This window comes from Diceros bicornis, chromosome 9, assembly GCF_020826845.1.
Source record: "Diceros bicornis minor isolate mBicDic1 chromosome 9, mDicBic1.mat.cur, whole genome shotgun sequence".
Lineage (NCBI taxonomy): Eukaryota > Metazoa > Chordata > Mammalia > Perissodactyla > Rhinocerotidae > Diceros > Diceros bicornis.
This window is the reverse complement of record NC_080748.1, coordinates 43,293,432-43,313,371: the sequence shown is the minus strand read 5'-3', so window position 1 is coordinate 43,313,371 and position 19,940 is coordinate 43,293,432. Positions and strand designations below refer to the sequence as shown.

General features: G+C 35.3%; 1 pseudogene; it reads right to left on the bottom strand.

Annotated features, from left to right (window-relative positions):
* Window positions 1-496: 496 nt before the first annotated feature.
* LOC131409993 (ras-related C3 botulinum toxin substrate 1-like) lies at window positions 497-19,715 on the bottom strand (annotated as a pseudogene).
* Window positions 19,716-19,940: the final 225 nt, after the last annotated feature.

Genomic DNA, 19,940 nt, shown 5'->3' with positions numbered 1-19,940 from the left:
TTCAATAGTACTTTTTTTCTTCAGTTGCTCAAATTGTTCCAACTTTGGCCAGCAGTTCTTTCAGGCAGCTCCTGTATCCCTTTGACATACCCTCACCGATATGTTTTTGTTGTTCTTGTAGCTGTTTGTTTTTGAGCACTTCCTTACTTTCTGGCACAGTAAGATGCTCCAGACTCATCTTTCATTGTTCCATACTAAGTTGCTGATGTTAAATATTTGCTGTAGGAGTTTGGATGAATAATATCTAAATTCAAATAGAATTCGAAATTTTTTTTAAAAAGTGTTTTTTTTTTTTTGGAATTTTGAATGCAGTGGCTTTAAATCTATAGTTTAATTGAAGGAAAACTCATCATTTTTACAGTACAGAGGTATCTATCTGGGAACCTGGCAGTCTTGTCATTTGTATAGGTCTTTTATGACTTTCACCAAAGTTTCACAGTTTGTGTGAGGGTCTTCCACATATTTTTTTTCTTTTTTGTGAGGAAGATCAGCCCTGAGCTAACATCCAATGCCAATCCTCCCCTTTTTTTTGCTGAGGAAGACTGGCCCTGGGCTAACATCCATGCCCATCTTCCTCTACGTTATCTGGGACTCCACCACAGCATGGCTTGATAATTGGTGCATTGGTGCTCGCCCGGTATCCGAACCGGTGAACCCCGGGCCGCCAAAGCTGATTGCACGCACTTAACCGCTGTGCCACCAGGCCGGTCCCTCTTCCACATTTTTTTAAATGATTTTTCAGATGATTTTCCAACATTAGCACTCCCATTCTAGAATCAGCCATCTTCCAAGGAGCCCTAGTTGTTTGTATGGGAGAAAGGTATTAAAAACTAAGACTTGGGCATTAGATGGGCACATCGCTAATGAAGTGTCATTGCTTATTGGTCCTCTTAGTTGATAAAGTAAGGACATATATGTGTGTACCTTAACCTGTGTATATGCACATATTTATAAATATTTCTATGTGTAATCATTTGTATCTATGTTAACCTTAACATGAGTTCATCCTTGGACACAGTGTATATTTTTTTTAATACACTTTTGGGTTCATCTTGCTAATATTTGGTGAGAATCTTTGTATCTACGTTCATGAGAAATATCAGTAGGTGGTAGTTTCCCTTTCCTTTAATGTCTTCAACTGGTTTTAGTACTAGGGTAACGGTTGCCTCTTAGAAAGAGTTAAGATGTGTTCTCCCTGTTTTTATTTTATGGAATAGTTTGCTGAGAATTTGTATCATTTATTCTTTAAATGTTTAGTAGAATTCACCAGGGATACCATCCGGGCCAGATGCTTCCTTTTTTGAAGATTATTAATTGTCGATTCAACGTCCTTAATAGATATAGGCTATTCAGATTATATATTCTTCTTATGTGGGTTTTGGCAGTTTGTGTCATTCAAGAAATTGGTCCATTTCATCTAAGTTTTCAAATTTGTGGATGGAGTTGTTAATAGAATCCTGTTATATGATTTTTCAAGGATTTATTGTCATATTTGCAAAACATGCTGCTAATTGTATTAGCAAAACATCAACGTAAGAACATCTCACAATTCTGCAACTATCAATTTTAAAAAGTTTGTTCTTGAAAGTGGTTGAATGGTCTAATATTGTATTCTTCCAGTGTGTAAATTGTACTGAACATTGTTAGCACTAGCACTGACTTTTCAGAACCTCATGGACACAAAGAAACATTGTTAGGTAAAGCAACAGTAGGAAGCGTGTGTCCGTGTAGGTGAAGTAAAGACTAGGGACAGGATTCGTCAAATTACCGTGCTGGTAATCTGGCAAGACAGTGATGTTAAGAAGATTCATAGTTTAAGAATAAAATATTTTACAAACTGTAAACCTGCAACATCTGACTTTTACACCTACTTTTTAGAAAACTAAGGAAAGCATGTATAGTATTAACTATAAATAAAGTAACATGAAAACAAGAATGCGTTTTTACTAATCTACAAAAAAAATGTTCCACTACATTATCAGAAAGATTCTACAATACATAGAGATATATTGCTCATTAAGGAGGAGTTCCATAAGAAAAGTACTTACTAAATTAGCAAGTACAGAAATGACCAGCTCAAAGATGAATTAAATACCCAATTTTGGGAGAGATGGCAGGTTTAAGAAAAGGGAAAATCTTAAGATAACACCGATAACACCAACCTTTCTTCATCATTTATCGCATTTGACAGAAATTAACCTTTAAAAATTTTACCCATGACATTTTTATTCAGCTTAATTATTCCTTGTACAGTATGGTGTAAAATTAATCTTCACTTTGTATTTTGTCAAAATACTGTCTTCATCTTTTGATCATGTCAAGTGTTTCACATACTCTACCCCAGTACACTCACAACTAAGAGCAGCCTGCTTCATTAGAGGAAATGTGTAAGATTTCTGTTCAGAATCTCAGCAAAATATAATAAATTATTTTTTTAATTCACTACAAAACTAAGTAGATTGACTCAAAGAAGTGAGTTGTTATACCCATTCTATTATGACATACAGTATGTTATTTAACAAACATTGGTTGACAAATTATCAAATGTATTAAAAAGCAACATTTCATTAAGGAGGCTGTTTTGCTTTTATCTAAAAACTAGTTAGAAAGTGTCTGAATTTCCTAGTATCAGAAGCTAGAGTCTTTTTAAAGACAGAAGACTGTAAGACAGTTTGGTGCTTAACGTTTGTAGCACACAAAGCAACTTAATTCAGAGGCAAGTCAATCTAAGCAAGAATAGGGGCTAATCAAAAATAAGTCTTTAAGAAGGCTTGTCACTTTAGGGCTAAATTTTAATAGAACGTAAAGTTTGAATTCTTATACATTAAACAAATGAAACTTTGAAATTTCTGATTGATTCTAAATGGCTTATGGAAAAATTAATCTGTAAGAAAAACTTAGCATAGAATGCAAAGGCTCCACAACTTCTGAGCAAAGTATATAAAGGTTCTAAGAGGGACAGAGCAAGGAAAGAGGGGCTTCGATATTTACAACAGCAGGCATTTTCCCTCCCTCTTCTTGATGGGAGTGGGCAGAGAACTGCTATAACAGCTTGATCAAACACTGTCTTATAAAGCTTTACTGTGATAGCCAACCACTTTGTTACCTACAGCCCTGATCTCCTTAGCCATTGCTAAACCCTGTGGGTAGTGGTAGGAGTTACCTAGTTTCTTAATCATGCCTTTATCATCTCTAAGATCAAGTTTAGTTCCCACTAGGATGATGGGAGTGTTGGGACAATGGTTGTCACATTTCAGGATATCGCTTTGCACAGACATTTTCAAATGAAGCAAGACTCACAACGGAAAAGCAAATGAAGAATATATCTGTTTGTGGACAAGATAGGAGGAGGCATAATCTGTCAATATTCCCGTCCAGCTGTATTCCGTAAACCCAGATTGACTGGTTTTCTATCTACCATAATATTGGCAGAATAGTTGTCAAAGACGGTGGAAACATATTGTCCAGAAAATAATTAGTTACACAACTAATCAGTTGTGTAACTGATTAGTAGGCGAGTTTCACTTATATATCTATCTCCTACCACCACACTTGGTGGCCTGCATTTGGGCCACTCGGGGTGCTGCTCTGGGTGCTGAGAAAGAAGCGGTGGACTGGCTAGTCCAAAGCCCAAAGCTTCTCGGTTATACTAACTGCTACTTGCCAGGCCAGATATTTAGGGACTAGCTCCTTCCTATGTAATATTTATGTTTAAGAGTGAAAGCCCTGGGCTCAGAATATCTGACTTAAAATCCTTTGCATCTCTGTGATAGAGTTTCCTCATCTATCAGATAGGTATAGTACAATAAATACAGGTGTAAGTATAAAATAAGATTATGTATGTGGAATGCTAAAAATAGTGCCTTGCTTTCAATAAGTGTTCAATGGATATAACTTATTACAAATTTAGCACTACTAGAACTCCTCAGTTTCTCTCCCACATGGCCTGAAATGTCTATCATTATTGATCTTCTCCTGGGAATTAGTAGCAATATTTCCTGAGGAGGGTGGGGCAAAACAGGAGTTAATTTACTTAAAGGGAAGTAGTTAATCCATTTGTAGTCACTGGTCCTTTGTACAGAGCACAGAAGCATTTCTGTCCTCTTCCTTTAAGGAAGGGCAGTAATATCCAAGATACAGTTACTTGGTTTTACAATACAACCCTAGCTCTTGGGGGAACTCTGGGTAAGCACTTGAGAGCCTAAATAAGATTCATTTTTCAGGAATAAATATCCAGTATGACATTTCTCAGTCAGTAACTGATTTTTTCATAAGATTATATTCATCTATCCCTGGGATATGGTTCTTTGATTAAATAATAATATGAATAAGTCATTTACAGTTTATTTTGCTTGAAAAGAGAGATTATTGCTATCAGATGTAGTTTAGATTTTCGAGAATGGGAAGAGTTTGGGACCATCCATTACTTATGCACAGATTTCAATATTACCGTGACTGTATACTAAGCTAGAATAGCAATTACTCACAGCTTGACCTCTTTAGAGGGCAAATGTCTCACAGAAATGGTAACAAATCCATAATGTGTAAGCATTCAAAACATCAGTTAGTGAAAAAGGTGTTATAATCAAGCCTCTCCAAATCAGTCAAGAAGGTGTATAATGAAATTTCTTATCATCAGTTATGCTTTGTTAAGAATGCACTTAGCATGATAAATTATTTTTCAGATATAAAATCAAGTCTGATCAGGGCATCTGCCCTTTACTGAGGAAATGGATTAACTTACTGCTACTTAAACAACTAATGTTCTAAATATCCAGTGGTATATTAAATTGACTGTGACCTCTTCAGAGAGCAAAAAAAAAAAACTTTAACAAAATACAACCTAAATCTTAGCCTACTTTTCTCCAAATCTTTTAATTTTCAAAATCCTTAATAGTAAAAAGTACCTACTAAGATGTGTGTGTGTGTGACCTATTACAATCCCAGATTAAGGTAAACTAGGACATAGATCATTTTGCCTTAGAATGTATGATGAATTTTTGGTCAATTGGCATCAATACTCCTTCATATCAGCACCACAATTTTGTTTTATTATAATTATTTTAAAGCCTAGAACCCATTTAATTTACCCTTTAGCACAAGCAGCCAGAATCACTTTCTGTTACTTACATCCAAAGTCTCATAACTAATACAAAATCTTCCAAAATATTTTTGTCCACATAGATTCCTATACACTATGGAAGCAAGGCAATTCTGACACAAAAAGGAAAATTTTATAAACCTGGATATTACAATAATTTCCTTAGAATATGCCAAGTTCTAGTATCTGGCATTTCTATAGCCATATACATAACAAAGGAGACCGGAAAATCTTCTCTCTCCAAGATAAGTTTCTCTTGATATGTCTTGATTTATAGCACCAACAAGTTTAGCATTATAAATTGATTATATCACATTATCTAAATTGTACATTTTACTTCCTAGAGGGATGTAAGCAATTGCATGGTAATCAACCGCAATTAGTTTGAAGGATAAAATGAACTATAGGAGCAACAGAAAAATCTTGTGTGTTCACAATTTTTGTGCTCTTCAAGTGTGAGGTATAAGATTATTCAAAATTTCCTCTTCTGATTTAATCCAATTCTGTTTGAATCTCAAGTATTTTTAGGAACTGTTTAGCTCTCTGTAGCCTGCAAATCAATAGTCCTCATCTATTTCTGTTTACAGAACTAAGTAAATTACTTGGAGAAATTAGAGGAAAATTGTTTTCTCTGCAATTCTCTGATCAACTAAGAAGGCTTATTTAACTACAGCTATCTATGTCATCCAGTTGTCTGGATCTTACTAAAAGGTAGCATCAATGATTGAAAAAGTATTGGGCTTGAAATTAGACTATCTAGCTTTGGTCTTATTGTGCAATTTATAAATCCTGGTTTTCTCATGTCATAAATGGGTGTCATATGTCACCCAAGTGAGTATAACTGTACTGGATACATCACAAATTCACAAATACTTGGCAGGGCTTGTGACATGAAGTCATGTATAACGAGTTATACAAAAAAATCTATTTTGTGGAATAAAACATAAAGAGATTAAATAATTCTTTTGGGCTAACAGCCAGCCCATGGTCTAGACCCATGAACTGTAAGAGTACAAAAGCAATCATTTAATTGTTTAAATAACATGTAATGTAAGGATTTTGTAATATGTTTAAAATATTCTTCATAACCATGGAAATTTTTATTTTTAATTATTTATTGATATTAGTATAGTACAATTAGATAAATTTCACATTGACAGAGAATTTAGGTAGTTTCAAAAAATCTCAATTATGGGGATGGCCCAGTGGCATAGTGGTTAAGTTCGTGCACTCCGCTTCGGTGGCCTGGGGTTTGCTGGTTCGGATCCCAGGTGCAGACCCCGCACACAGCTCATCAAGCCATGCTATGGCAGCATCCCATATAAAGTAGAGGAAGATGGTCATGGATGTTAGCCCAGGACCAATCTTCCCCAGCAAAAAGAGGATGATTGGCAACAGATGTTATCTCAGGGCTAATCTTCCTCACCAAAAAAAAAAAAAAAATCTCAATTACAAACCATGTTGTAAATTCCAGTTTTCCAACTGATATATACTAAATTCTTTTTCTCTCTTCCAAACCTTCTGGGCTCTATTTGTCCCGTCCCTATTGTCCTCAGTCTACTTTATACTATAGCCATTCTTGCTTGGACCACCATCTTGAAAAATCTCCTCTTTTATCTCCCTGTCTCTTTCATTATATTGTTCATCATGCAACCAACCATTTTTTGAAAAATCAAGTATATGATTATGCCACTTCCATTCTTAGTGTTATCGATTGAATGCCACTGCCCTCAAGCTAAAAATCATATCTTCAACATGCTTTATAATATTAATTTATGCCATACTTTGTTGATTCTAGGCTTCATGAAAATACTCTTCCTTTATAACTATCATAGTGTCTAGAACATCAGTTATGCTCAATTAATATTTTTAAAATTAAATTGAAGACTATAGGGAGCTACTGAAGGTTACAAACAGTATATAGACTTTGTAAGGGGGTTAAATACAGAAAGTGCACACTCACTATTCACTCCCAACTTCTACGGTGCTTTTTAATATAGATGCTAGAAAATATAAACTATATTTCACATACACTCTTTAATTAGGATTCTTGATGCAAATTAGATTCCATTAATTAAATGCATTTATGAAATATTTGGAAAGGAGAAAAAAAAGACAGATATCTTATTGCCGCTTAAAAATTTCCCGCTAATGAGCAAAATTGTAGATACGTTGGTTTCTCATGGCAACTTTGGTGGTGGGGACTATTCTTAGTATTCCCATATCTAGTTTCTCTCTTTCTGGACAACAAGAGGAGCAGAACAAGAAAGGCTGTCTATTCCATTTTCCCTTTTAGAATTGTAGCTATGGCAGTTTTTATTTTTTTGTCTTAAATTTACTAGTTATAAGGGTAGCTTATTAAATCCCATTTCCCAGAGCCTCAAAGATTGTATAAACAGTTATATTCTTATATTGATACTTTTTTTTTCCTAAAATTGTGAGAGTTCTCTTTTTCAATCTCAGTTTTGAATGGTACAGTTTTGGAGCCAGAAGTGGCTGCAGACACTTAAGGAAAGGAATCAACTTGATTATTTGAATGGGTTATCATTGAACACAGTTATTATCTAGATACCGTTGGAAAATGGGACACTACTAGATCATGGCATGCAATGGTAAAATAGTGACTTCAGTTTTATTCTGTGGTCACCTGGAATAAAGAGGCAATTAATATAACTCTTTGAAATACAAAATTTAAAATGTCTGCTGCAATGAACCATATTGACAGTAATGAAAATCAGGCACCGTCTATCTTCTTCTCCCTTTACTAGAAAGAGTAAAGAAAAAACGGCAAGTACAAGATTTTAAATTAGTGGTTCATATCACAGAGAATTGGAGAGATTCAACTATCCAAAATAAAATCTTATTTCTTATAATTATAGGTCTGTTTTCATAAAATATTGGATTCAGAGTCTGATAATGTGGGTTGCTGAATTACTATATAAGTTTAATTCATATGCATGCCATATCTGTTATTTATAATTAGGAAACTTATGGGATAAAGTGGGACTGTGAGGATAGAAATGAGAATTTATGGATGAATTGGATAACTGTAAATATAATTATATGACGGACTTGTCTGATGGTCTAAACTTGGCTTATTTAGAAACCAGGTAGTGATTGATCCTAGGGGAGTTATCCTGCAAGGGAATGCCAATGGACCCTCTACTGCACCCCAGCTATTCCAATTACCGTCACATCCATAAATGGACTCAGATCTCAGCATACTCTCAGGGAGGCAAGTGCAAAGTTCTCTCAGAGCTTAGAAGGCTTACATGCCAAAAATATTGTAGCATTATTCTTACATGTCAGTAGAAATCTGGGTATTTGTAGAAATGGTTTTCTGTTTGTTAGAACCATAAAGAAGAAATATAGTTAAATAAGGCCAAAAATATCTATAAGGGTATACTGAACAGAGATTCTGAAATCAAAGAACTAAATTGAGCATCTGCAAATGGTTTTGAAGTTTGCTCAGGTGGTTGACTGAAATCTGGATTCACTGAGGTTGGAATACCAGATATCCCTTCTGTCTTATAATAAAGAGAATACAAAGAATGAATAAAATAGAAATGTTCAAGTCGATTATCACATAAGACCTGCTTCCTCTCATTTTAACTATATCCTACAAAAGAGCCTAAACACTTAATTCAGCAAGGCAATGAAAAATAAGTTGGCGAGGAAAACACCAGCATCCTTAAAAAACTTTGCATTGGCTATACTTGCATGCTGTGAAAGATACGAGAGAACAGCTGGGATCCTGAAGCAGTAGAAGCTAAAAGGCAGCATATGATCACCAGATACTTTACTGTAATAATCAGCAGTGCTGATTAGTTGTCAGAATGGTTTGATATAGTAAGATTTCTGGTTAATTGATCATGGGACTCCAAAGGGTAAAATACACAGCTGATCTCTCCAAATACTATTTGATTTACATACATGAAAGAAATAACTCTAGAATTGGTGCATAGTGTCCAAACATAAGCCAGTACTATAGAGAGAGTAAAAATCCCTCCCTCAAACAGGCATGGATTAGTTCACAGACCCAAAGGAAGAATAGACCTAGGACTCTTGAAGAAAGTTTTTATGACAGTGCTACAAGGACACAGTAAAAGAATTCTTACTACCATTTGCCAAAGGTATATGAGACCATTTCTGAGAATAGCATATATGGGAAAAGGGACATACTGAGATGTTTATGCAGTTACTGATCACTAGCTCTGAGTCATCATTAACCCTTAGAGGCACAGAATGCTACCGTTCATGGGTTAAAGTGAAAGCCAGGAGAATTTATGTGAGAAATGGAATATTGGCCAATTTCCATTTCACAGTGAACTCAGCATATCCATGAGCTTATCCTGTGATTATTTCATCAGCCCCTGAATAATAAAGGGGCCAGACTATTGAATCTCAAAATCAAATCTGTGCTTCCACTATTTAAAACAGTTTTAAAAATAATACTGAGATTTAATTTGTATATACATATATATATATATATATATATATATTTTACTGCATTGGCATATGCACTAATGATGTAAAACAACAGTGCATAAATCTGCTGGCACTTTACCATAAATCAGAACAGTGCCACCAATGGTACTAATATTCATTGTATTCTTCTCTGCCATGCATTTGCTCTACACACACACACAAAGACAACTTTACTTAAGAATGTCTTAATGAAGCAGTAAAAGTTGTTAACACTTGACTGTATGTGACAAAATGAGAAGTATACAAAAAGCACTTTTGCTGCAAATCAATGTTCAATGATTGTCTAGAGTAAAAGCACTTGTGCACTTGTTTCAGTTACCAGCTAAACTAGCTTATTATTTCATGCAGCAAGATTTTCATTTGAAAGAATAGCAGGCAGAAAAATTATAGTAATCAAGACTTAGCCATTTGGCTGATATTTTCTTGAAAATAAATGAAGTGAGTTTGTTTTTTCAAAAAAAAAATTCAGAGCATTTGTTGCCAATGATAAAATTCTAGATTTCAAGTGGAAAAGTATAATTTTGGAAAGCTTATTTTGGCTACCATGGGCTTGATATTTGAAAGTCTTTAAATAGTGTGAAACTAAGTTTTGTGGTGATATTTATGAATGAGATTTTTTATATTGCATAATAAAATGTGTGAGAATTTGAATAGTCTGCATAACACTATGAATCAATATTTTCCAAAAGATTAATGCATGATGTTACAAAATCATGCAGACACAAAACATCCATTTAAAGTGAAAATGGGCTAATGTAGTAGAGTATGAAATTTATTGATAAGTTTTCAAATTCTGCATTGCAGTTAACCTTTAAGAAACTACCACTTTTCAAGTTTTGTTGTAGTATCAAAGAAGAATAGCCATAATTATCTGATAAGGCTATTAAAATGTGCCTTTCTCTTCTAGGTATATGTCTGTGTAAGACCAGATATTCTTTACGTACTTTAACTGAAACAACATGCAACATCTGATTATGAGAATTCAACTTTGTTCTATTAATCCAGACATTAAAGTGGTTTGAAACTATAAAATAATGCCACTGTTCCCTGTATTTTTATTAAATAGTTATTTTTTCATAAAATTATAAAATATAAGTTGCCCTGTAATGGTTTATTATTGTTATTTTTAAATGGATTAATAAATACATATTCAGCAAATTTCTTGGTTTTAATATCTAGCACAGTATATATTGATAGATTTTACCTATATAAAAAAAGCTCTTTGAGGTCTTCAATAATTTTTTAGAGTGAGACCAAAAATTTTGAGACTCATTCAACTGGACAAACTCAACAACTAAAGATCCTGATGAGAGTGATGTCAGCAACATGCCAGAATACATAGTTCCCGACTTTGTTTTACTCACAGACAGACCAACTAGCAACTATCCATAGATGGAACGCCTTTGTGAAATTCCCAGAACCCAAGAGTGAGGCTTGGGCCACAAGAACTGAGACAGATTGCATTAGAATGGTAAGAGGAGTGGTTTCACTTTGACCTAATTGGCCCTCCCCAAGGCTGGCATAGTGCCACACTGAGAATATTCTCCTGTGCCTACAGTTTCTCAAGTGGGAAAAAGAGAGCCCAAGGTGGACTTCCAACTTCCAGGGTGTTATTGGATGCTTCCTTTGAGGCCCACCTAGGTGTTGCCTCACAGGAATCATCGGGGAATCAGCAGGGCTGGATTACCAGGGACCAGCTAAAGATGAAGGGTGGCAGGACTCATAGCTACCAGCATGCAGATCTTAGCTGACTGCATTCCTGCTGGCAGTGGTACCCAAAAGTCCAGCCAGTGACTGTCCATCTGCAGAGCTAAACCAGTGGCCCTATGTGTCCAAGGAGTTTGGTTGGGAGTTCTCCCCAGTTTGGGTTCCTAGTCAACGGACCATGCTAGCTGCAGAGCACATCGTACAGCCTAGGCAGGGAAGTGAGTCAGCAGCACCGCCCAACTGCTGAGTGTAGCCTCCAGCCCTGCCCGACTAGGAAGCCTGGCCAGAGATCTGGGCAGCTGTGAAGCCCATCCGACAGCCTACCCGGGCAGGGAAGCAAGTTAGTGGTCCCATCCAACTGTTCAGCATAGCTTCGAGCCCTGCCCAAACAGAAAGCCTGTCCAGAGCACCCCCAGCAGCTGTGGAGCATATCGTACAGCCTGCCTGGGCAGGGAAACAGGTCAGCAACCCTGCACAATGGCTGAGCATAGCCTCCAGGTCTAGATGACCAGGAAGCCTGGTTAGAGACCACAGGTAGCTACAGAACCTAATCTACCACCCAGCATGAGGAGGGAGCCAAGCCAGCAGCTCTGCCCAACTGCAGAGCATAGCCTCAGTAGAAACATTGCAGACCAGGAGAGAGTGGGATGATATATTCAAAATACAGTCATGCGTAGCATAACACTGTTTCCATCAACAACAGATTGCATATACAACAGTGGACCCAGAAGATTAGTACCATAGAGCCTAGGTGTGTAGCAGGCTGTTACCATCTAGGTTTGTGTAAGTATACTCTATGATGTTCGCACAACAACGAAATCCCCTAATGATGCATTTCTAAGAACATATCCCCATCGTTAAGCAAGACATGACTGTGTTACAAAAAAACTGCCAACTAAAAATACTGTACCCGGCAAAGCTGCCCATCAGAAATGAAGGAGAGATAAATCCTTTCCCAAACTAAAAAAGCTAGGAGATTCATCACAACTAAATTGTCTTACAAGAAATGCTAAATAGAATTCTTCAAACTGAAATGAAAGGATGCCAAATAACTATTTGAAGACATATGAATGTGTAAAAGTCATGGAAAAGGTAAATATATAGTCTCATATTATAATGGTGGTGCATGAAATACTTTCAATTCTAGTTTAAAGTTAAAAAATAAATGTATTAAAAATAACTATTGCTACAGTAATTTGTTATTGGACACACAATGTAAAAAAAAAAAATGTAAATTATAACATCAGTAACCTAAAATGTAAGGGGGGGAGGCATAGAGTTTCTGTATTCTATCAAAGTTAAGTTCTTATCAGCTTAAAATAGGATATTATAACTACAAGATATTTTATATAAGCCTTATGGTAACCACAAAGGAAAAAAACAATAGTAGATACACAAAAATTAATATAAAGGAATCAAAGCCTATAACCTCAAAAAGTCATCAAATCACAAAAGAAGGCAGCAAGAGAGAAATAAAGGAAAAAAGGACCTACAAAACAGTCTGCAAACAGTTAACAAAATGGCAATAGTAGGTCCTTACCTAGGAATAATTACTTTAAATGTAAGTGTATTTGATTCACCAATCAAAAGACAGAATGGCTGAATGGATGAAAAAAAACAAGATCCAATGATATGCTGACTACAAGAGACTCACTTTGGCTTTAAGGATACACATAGGCTAAAAATGAAGGGATGTAAAAAGATATTACATGCAAATGGTAACCAAACGAGACAAAATAGACTTATATAAGACAAAATAGACTTATATAAGACAAAATACACTTTAAGTTAAAAATGGTAACAAGTGACAAAAAAGTCATCATATAATGATAAAAAGGTAAATTCATAAAGAAGATAATATAATTTTAAATATCTATAAACACATTAGAGCACCCAAAAATATAAAGAAAATACTAACAATAACAAAAGGAGAAATAAATAGCAATACAATGATAGTTGGGGACTTTAATATCCCACGCTCAACAATGAATAAATCATCCAGAAAGAAAACTGAATGAAACTGTAGACTTAAAAAACACTATGTATCAAACGGACATAATAGACATATACAGAATATTCCATCCAACAGCACGAGAATATACATTCTCCTCAAATGCACAAGAAATATTCTCCAAATTAGATCATATCCTAGTCCACACAACAAGTCTAAAAAATTCAAGAGGATTGAAATTATATCAGGTATCTTTTTTGACCACAATGATATGAAAAAAGAAATCAACACCTGGAGGAAAATTGTAAAATTCACAAACACATGGAAATTAAACAATATACTCCTAAACAAGGATGTATCAAAGAGGAAATCAAAGAGAAATCAAAGAATATCTAGAGATAAACAAAAATGGAAACACTAAACTCATGGAATGCAACAAAACAGGTTTAAGAGGAAGTTTATAGCTACAAATGCCCACATTAAGAAAAAAGAAAGATCTCAAAGAAACAACCTAATGTTACACCTTAGGGATCTAGAAAAAAAAGAACAAATTAAGCCCAAAGTCACCAGAAGGAAGAAAATAATAAAGATCAGAACAGAAATAAATGATATAGAGACAAGGAAAATAATAGAAAAACAAATCAATGAAGCTAGAGTTGGTGTTTTGAAAAGATAAACAAAATTGATAAATCTTTCGCTAGACTAACCAAGACAAAAAAAAGAGAAGTCTCAAATATATAAAATAATAAATGAGAGAGGCGGTATTACAACTGATACCACAGAGAATATAAAGGATCATAAGAGACTACTATGAACAGCTATATGCCAACAAACTGGACATCTTGGAAAAATGAATAATTTCTGAAAAACATACAACATATCAAGACTAAAACATGAAGAAATAGAAATTCTGAGCAGACCAATAACAAGTATGGAGATTGACTCAATAGCCAAAAATCTCCCAAAAAAGAAAAGGCCCAAAGAGATGACTTCACAGGTAAATTCCACCAAACATTTAAACTCTTCCAAAAAATTGAAGAGGAAAGAATACTTACAATTTCATTTTACAAGGCTAGCATTACCCTCATACCAAAGCCAGATAAGAACACTACAAGAAAAGAAAATTACAGGCCATTATGCCTGACAAAATATAGATGCAAAAATTCTGAACAAAATACCAGGAAAACGAGTATGACAGCACATTAAAAGGATCTTACACCATGATCAAATGAGATTTATCTCTGGGTTGAAAGGACAGCTCACATACACAAATCATAAATGTAATATATCACATTAACAGAATGAAAATAAAAATTATATGATTATCACAATAGATGTAGAAAAAGAATTTCACAAAATTCAACATTCTATCATGATAAAAACTCTCAATGCATTGAGTATAGAAGGAACATACCTCAACATAATAAAGGTCATATATGACAGGCCCACAGCTAACATCATACACAATAGTGAAGGTTTGAAAGCTTTTCCTTTAACATCATGAACATGACAAAGGTGCCCACTTTCACCACTTCTATTCAACATAGTATTGGAGGCCCTAGCCAGAGCAATAAGGTAAGAAAAGAAATAAAAGGCATCCAAATCAGAAAGGAAGAAGTAAAATCTGTAGATAACATGATCTTATATATAGGAAACCCTAAAAACTCCACTAAAAATAAACATTTTGAACTAATAAACAAATTCAGTAAAGCTTCAGAATACAAAATCAACGAACAAAACTCAGCTGCTTTTCTATACACTAACAACAAACTATGAAAAAAGGAATTTTTAAAAAACCTCATTCAGGGGCCAGCCTGGTGGTGCAAGTGGTTAAGTGCGCGTGCTCCGCTGCGGCAGCCTGGGGTTTGCCGGTTTGGATCCCGAGCGTGCACCAACACACTGCTTGGCAAGCCATGTTGTGGTGGCGTCCCATATAAAGTGGAGGAAGATGGGCACGGATGTTAGCCCAGGGCCAATCTTCCTCAGCAAAAAAGAGGAGGATTGGCAGATGTTAGCACAGGACTGATCTCCTCACAAAATAAATAAACAAATAATAAATAAATAAATAAATAAATAAATAAATAAAAATAAAAAACCGCATTCACAATAGCATAAAAAACAAGAAAAAACTTAAGAATAAATTTAACCAAGGAGGTGAAAGATCTGTATACTGAAAACCATAAGATATTGAAAGAAATTGAAAAAGATACAAATAAATGGGAAGATATCCCATGTTCATGGATCAGAAGAATTAATATTGTTAAAATATCCATATTACTCAAAGCCATCTATAGATTCAATGCAATCCCTATCAAAATTCTAATGACATTTTTCACAGAAATAGAAAAAAAAAATCCTAAAATTCATATGGAACCACACAAGACCCTGAATAGAGAAAGCAATCTTGAGAAAAAATAACAAATCTGGAAGTAACACACTTCCTGATTTCAAACTATATTAAAAAGCTATAAGAATCAAAAATAGTATGATACTCGCATATAAACAGATACATGGATCAATGGAACAGAATTGAGAGCCCAGAAATAAACTCACACATATAAGATCAACTAATATTTGACAAGGGATTCTAGAATACTCAATGAGGAAAGGATAGTTTCTTCAATGAATGGTACTGGGAAAAGCAGATATTCACATGCAAAAGCATGAAACTGGACTCCTATCTTACACCACTCACAAAAATTAACTCAAAATGGATTAAAGACTTAAATGTAAGACATAAAACTGTTAATCTCCTAGAAGAAAACACAGGTGAAATCTCCTTGACATTGGTCTTGGAGGTGATTTTTTTTGGATATGACACCAAAAGCACAAGCAACAAAAGCAAGAATAAGTGTGTGGAACTATATCAAACCAAAAGGCTTCTACACAGCAAAAGAAACAATAAAAACAAACAAGTAGGACTGTATCAAACTTAAAAGCTTCTGCACAGCAAAAGAAACAATCTAAAAAATGAAATGACAACCTACAGAATGGGAGAAAATACTTGTTAACCATACATCTGATAAGCAGTTAATATCCAAAACATATAAGGGACACATACAACTTAATAGCAAGGAAACAAATAATTCAATTAAAAGACAGGTAAAGGACCTGAGTAGACATTTTTCCAAAAAAGACATACAAATGGGCAACAGGTACTTGAAAATGTGCTCAACACTACTAATCAACAGGCAACAGGGAAATGCAAATCAAATGCAAATATCAACAGGCAACAGGGAAATGCAAATCAAAACAACAATGAGATATCACCTCACACCTGTTAGAATGGATATTATCAAATAGTCAAGAGATAACAAGTGTTGGCAAAATGAGGAGAAAAAGGAACTCTTGTACACTGTTGATGTGAATGTATATTGGTACAGCCATTATGGGAAACTGTATGGACATTCTTCAAAAAATTAAAAATAGAACTATCGTATGATCCAGCAATCTCATTTCTGGGTATATATCCAAAGGAGTCGAAATCACTATCTTGAAGAGATATCTGCACCTCCATGTCATTGCAGCGTTGTTCACAATAGGCAAGACAATGGAAACAAGTATCCTTTGATGGATGAATGGAGAATGAAAGTATTATATATATATCACATATATATTCCTTTGCGTGTGTGAATATATATGTATACATATGTATATATGTATACACACACACTCACATGCACAACGGAATATCATTCAACCCATAAAAAGAGGAAATCCTGCCATTTGCAACAATGAACCTTGAGGATATTATGCTAAGTTAAATGTCACACCAAAAAAAAAAACAAATATTGTATGATCTTGCTTATACGTGGAATCTAAAAAAGTTGATTTCACAAAATCAGAGAGTAGATTGGTAGTTGCCAGGCACTGGAGGATGGGGGAATGGGGAGATGTTGGTCAAAGGGTATAAATTTCAGGGGCCGGCCCAAGTGACTTAGCGGTTAAGTGTGCGTGCTCCACTACTGGCGGCCCGGATTTGGATCCCTGGAGCACACGGATGCACTGCTTCCTGCCATGTTGGGGCAGCATCCCACATACAGCAACTAGAAGGATGTGCAACTATGACATACAACTATCTACTGGGGCTTTGGGGAAAAAAGAGAAGAAAAGGAGGAGGATTGGCAATAGATGTTAGCTCAGGGCCTGTTTTCCTCAGCAAAACGAGGAGGATTGGCATCGATGTTAGCTCAGGGCTGATCTTCCTTAAGGAAAAAAAAAAAGGGTACAAATTTCAGTTATTAGAATAAGTTCTGGGGATCTAATGTACATTATGGTGACTATATTTAACAATAAACAACAATTGTGTACTTGAAAGTTGCTGAGAGAGTAGATGTTCTCACCACACACCCAAAAAGGTAACTATGCAAGGTGTAAGTAAATGTTCTCACCACACACAAAAATGGTAACTATGTAAGATGATGGATGTGTTAACTACTTTATTGTGGTAATCATTTCACAATATATATGCATATTAAATTGTCAAATTGTATGTCTTAAACTTATACAATATTATACGTCAATTATATTTTAATAAAGCTAAGAAAAAAATTTTAAATAATATTCCTGAAATTAACCCTTTATAAGAAAAAGCAAATCAAAACTAATACTGCCAGTAAGTCTTAGAAGCTTTACTTTCAAAGTATTAAATATACCAACCACCTTTTTTATTTTTAGTCAAATCAACTACCTGGATTTGAATGCTTTTATTACCTTTATACCTGAATCCAACCATTTCTTACTATTACCGTTGATACAGCCCTCATGTAAGCCTCTCTCATCTCTCGCTTAGATTTTGCAAAATTTCCTGAGTGATCTCCCTGAACTTATTGCTCTTTGGTCAATTAACTATCACAGAAGATGAGTGTCTTGTTAAAATTTATCAGATTATTTGCCTACTTCTAAAAACTTCCAGTTAAGGGATTTAAGGTTATTAGATCAAGGAGGACAGAATATAGGCTTAAATAGGAAAATCACTTCAAAGATGTGCTGTTCTAGAAATAAGGGTTTATTCAATGTGTTGAATTTAGCTCCCTGGAGTGGTGTTAATAGTCTGCTAAGTTAGTTAATCAAAGCCTGGACTCAATATTGGACTACAGTTAATGAGTTTGAAATGACTGAATTTCTCAGGCCTACTGTAGAGAAAAAAAAATCTTGGATTGCAGGAAATGGGTTTCTTACAATGAATCTATTATACGCAACCTGCTTAGCTAGTCCTGCAAATGCCTAATGGGATATTGCATTCCCCAGGCTGAGGAGGACACCAGCATCTTTGAAGATGTTTGTGGTGGCTCACCTTTGTAGGTCAGAGATGATATATAAATATTGCAATGAAATTGTATTCTGTCATTTCAATAGAAATAATGTGATCCTGGAGGAGTAGAGGCCAAGTTATGTTAACTATCTGAGAGGTGAGCACAGTTACCACAGTAAGCCATGAGAATGGAGTAATAACAGACTACTGTTTAATGAGAAATCTCTAGTGATGGTTAATTAATCACCAAGTTCCTGAAAATGAAATAGATAGGCACCCTGTTAAAGTGCTGCTTGATGTATATTGGGGGGAAAATTTAAGCATCATAACACAATTCACAATAGTGGGAATTCATGGTCTATTATTCAGTTTCCAAACCTAAGCTAGTTCTTAGGCTTGGATCCCTTGACTGAGGTGGAGACTGTCTTTTTGAGGAAAGATCCTGCTTCATATTCACATGTGTAGTCCATGAATCTTCCTTCATGTGTTTTCTATTTTCCAGGTGACTGCAAACTTGAGACAGATCAATACTATACCTTTGGGGGTTATTAGATACCAACTCTGAGCTTATATTGACCCAGAGAGACTTAAAATGCCACTGAAGTCCAAGAGTGAGAATGGAGACTTCAAGAGGTTAGAGGTTAAATAAAGACTTAGCCCAAGTCCATCTAACAGCACTTCCGGTGGAATCATGGACCCATTGATAGTTCCTAGGCTCAATGAGTGAGGGATACCATGGTAGTAAAGGCTAAGTGGAAGCCTGGTAACTGCTCACCCCCACAGTATCTACCTAGCCCATAAGTGGGACCCTCCATTGCTTTGATAATAAACGCAAGGTAATACCACCTCCTTGGGGAAACTTCAAAAATTAGTGCCACCATTAAAACTGTGAGAGGAAGAGATATGATTCCTGTCTTAGCCCCATTTAATTTATCTAATTGGTCCCTAAAAGAGTCATTTGTGAAGTGAAGAATGACAATATATGATTACAACCTTAATCAGATTGTGATGCCAATCAGCTACAATCTGTTGTAGCTACAAGATCTGTTACCTCTCCTGAAGTAAATCTACACAGATCTAGAGTGCAGCTATTGACCCACTAGTAAGTGAAATCGGAAGCAGTTTACACTTATCAAATGAACACTAACCTTTATTGTCTTACCTCTCGCTGTCACAGCATACTTCAGAGAAATTTTATTTACCCTGTTAGTCATCTTACTGGAGGATTTTCCAAAAAGAGCCAAGAATTTGAGTGTAGTGTTTATTTGGCAAGTTATTCCAGGGCTGTGAGCCAGCTGAAGGCACGGACTGTGTCTAAGTTTTAATTTCCAGAGAAAAGGACTTTACTTGGTGCTTTGTAGGCATTCAACAAATGTTCTCATAACATATGAGTAAATAAATGAATTACATAGAAAGGAGATGAGTGTACTAACTCAGTG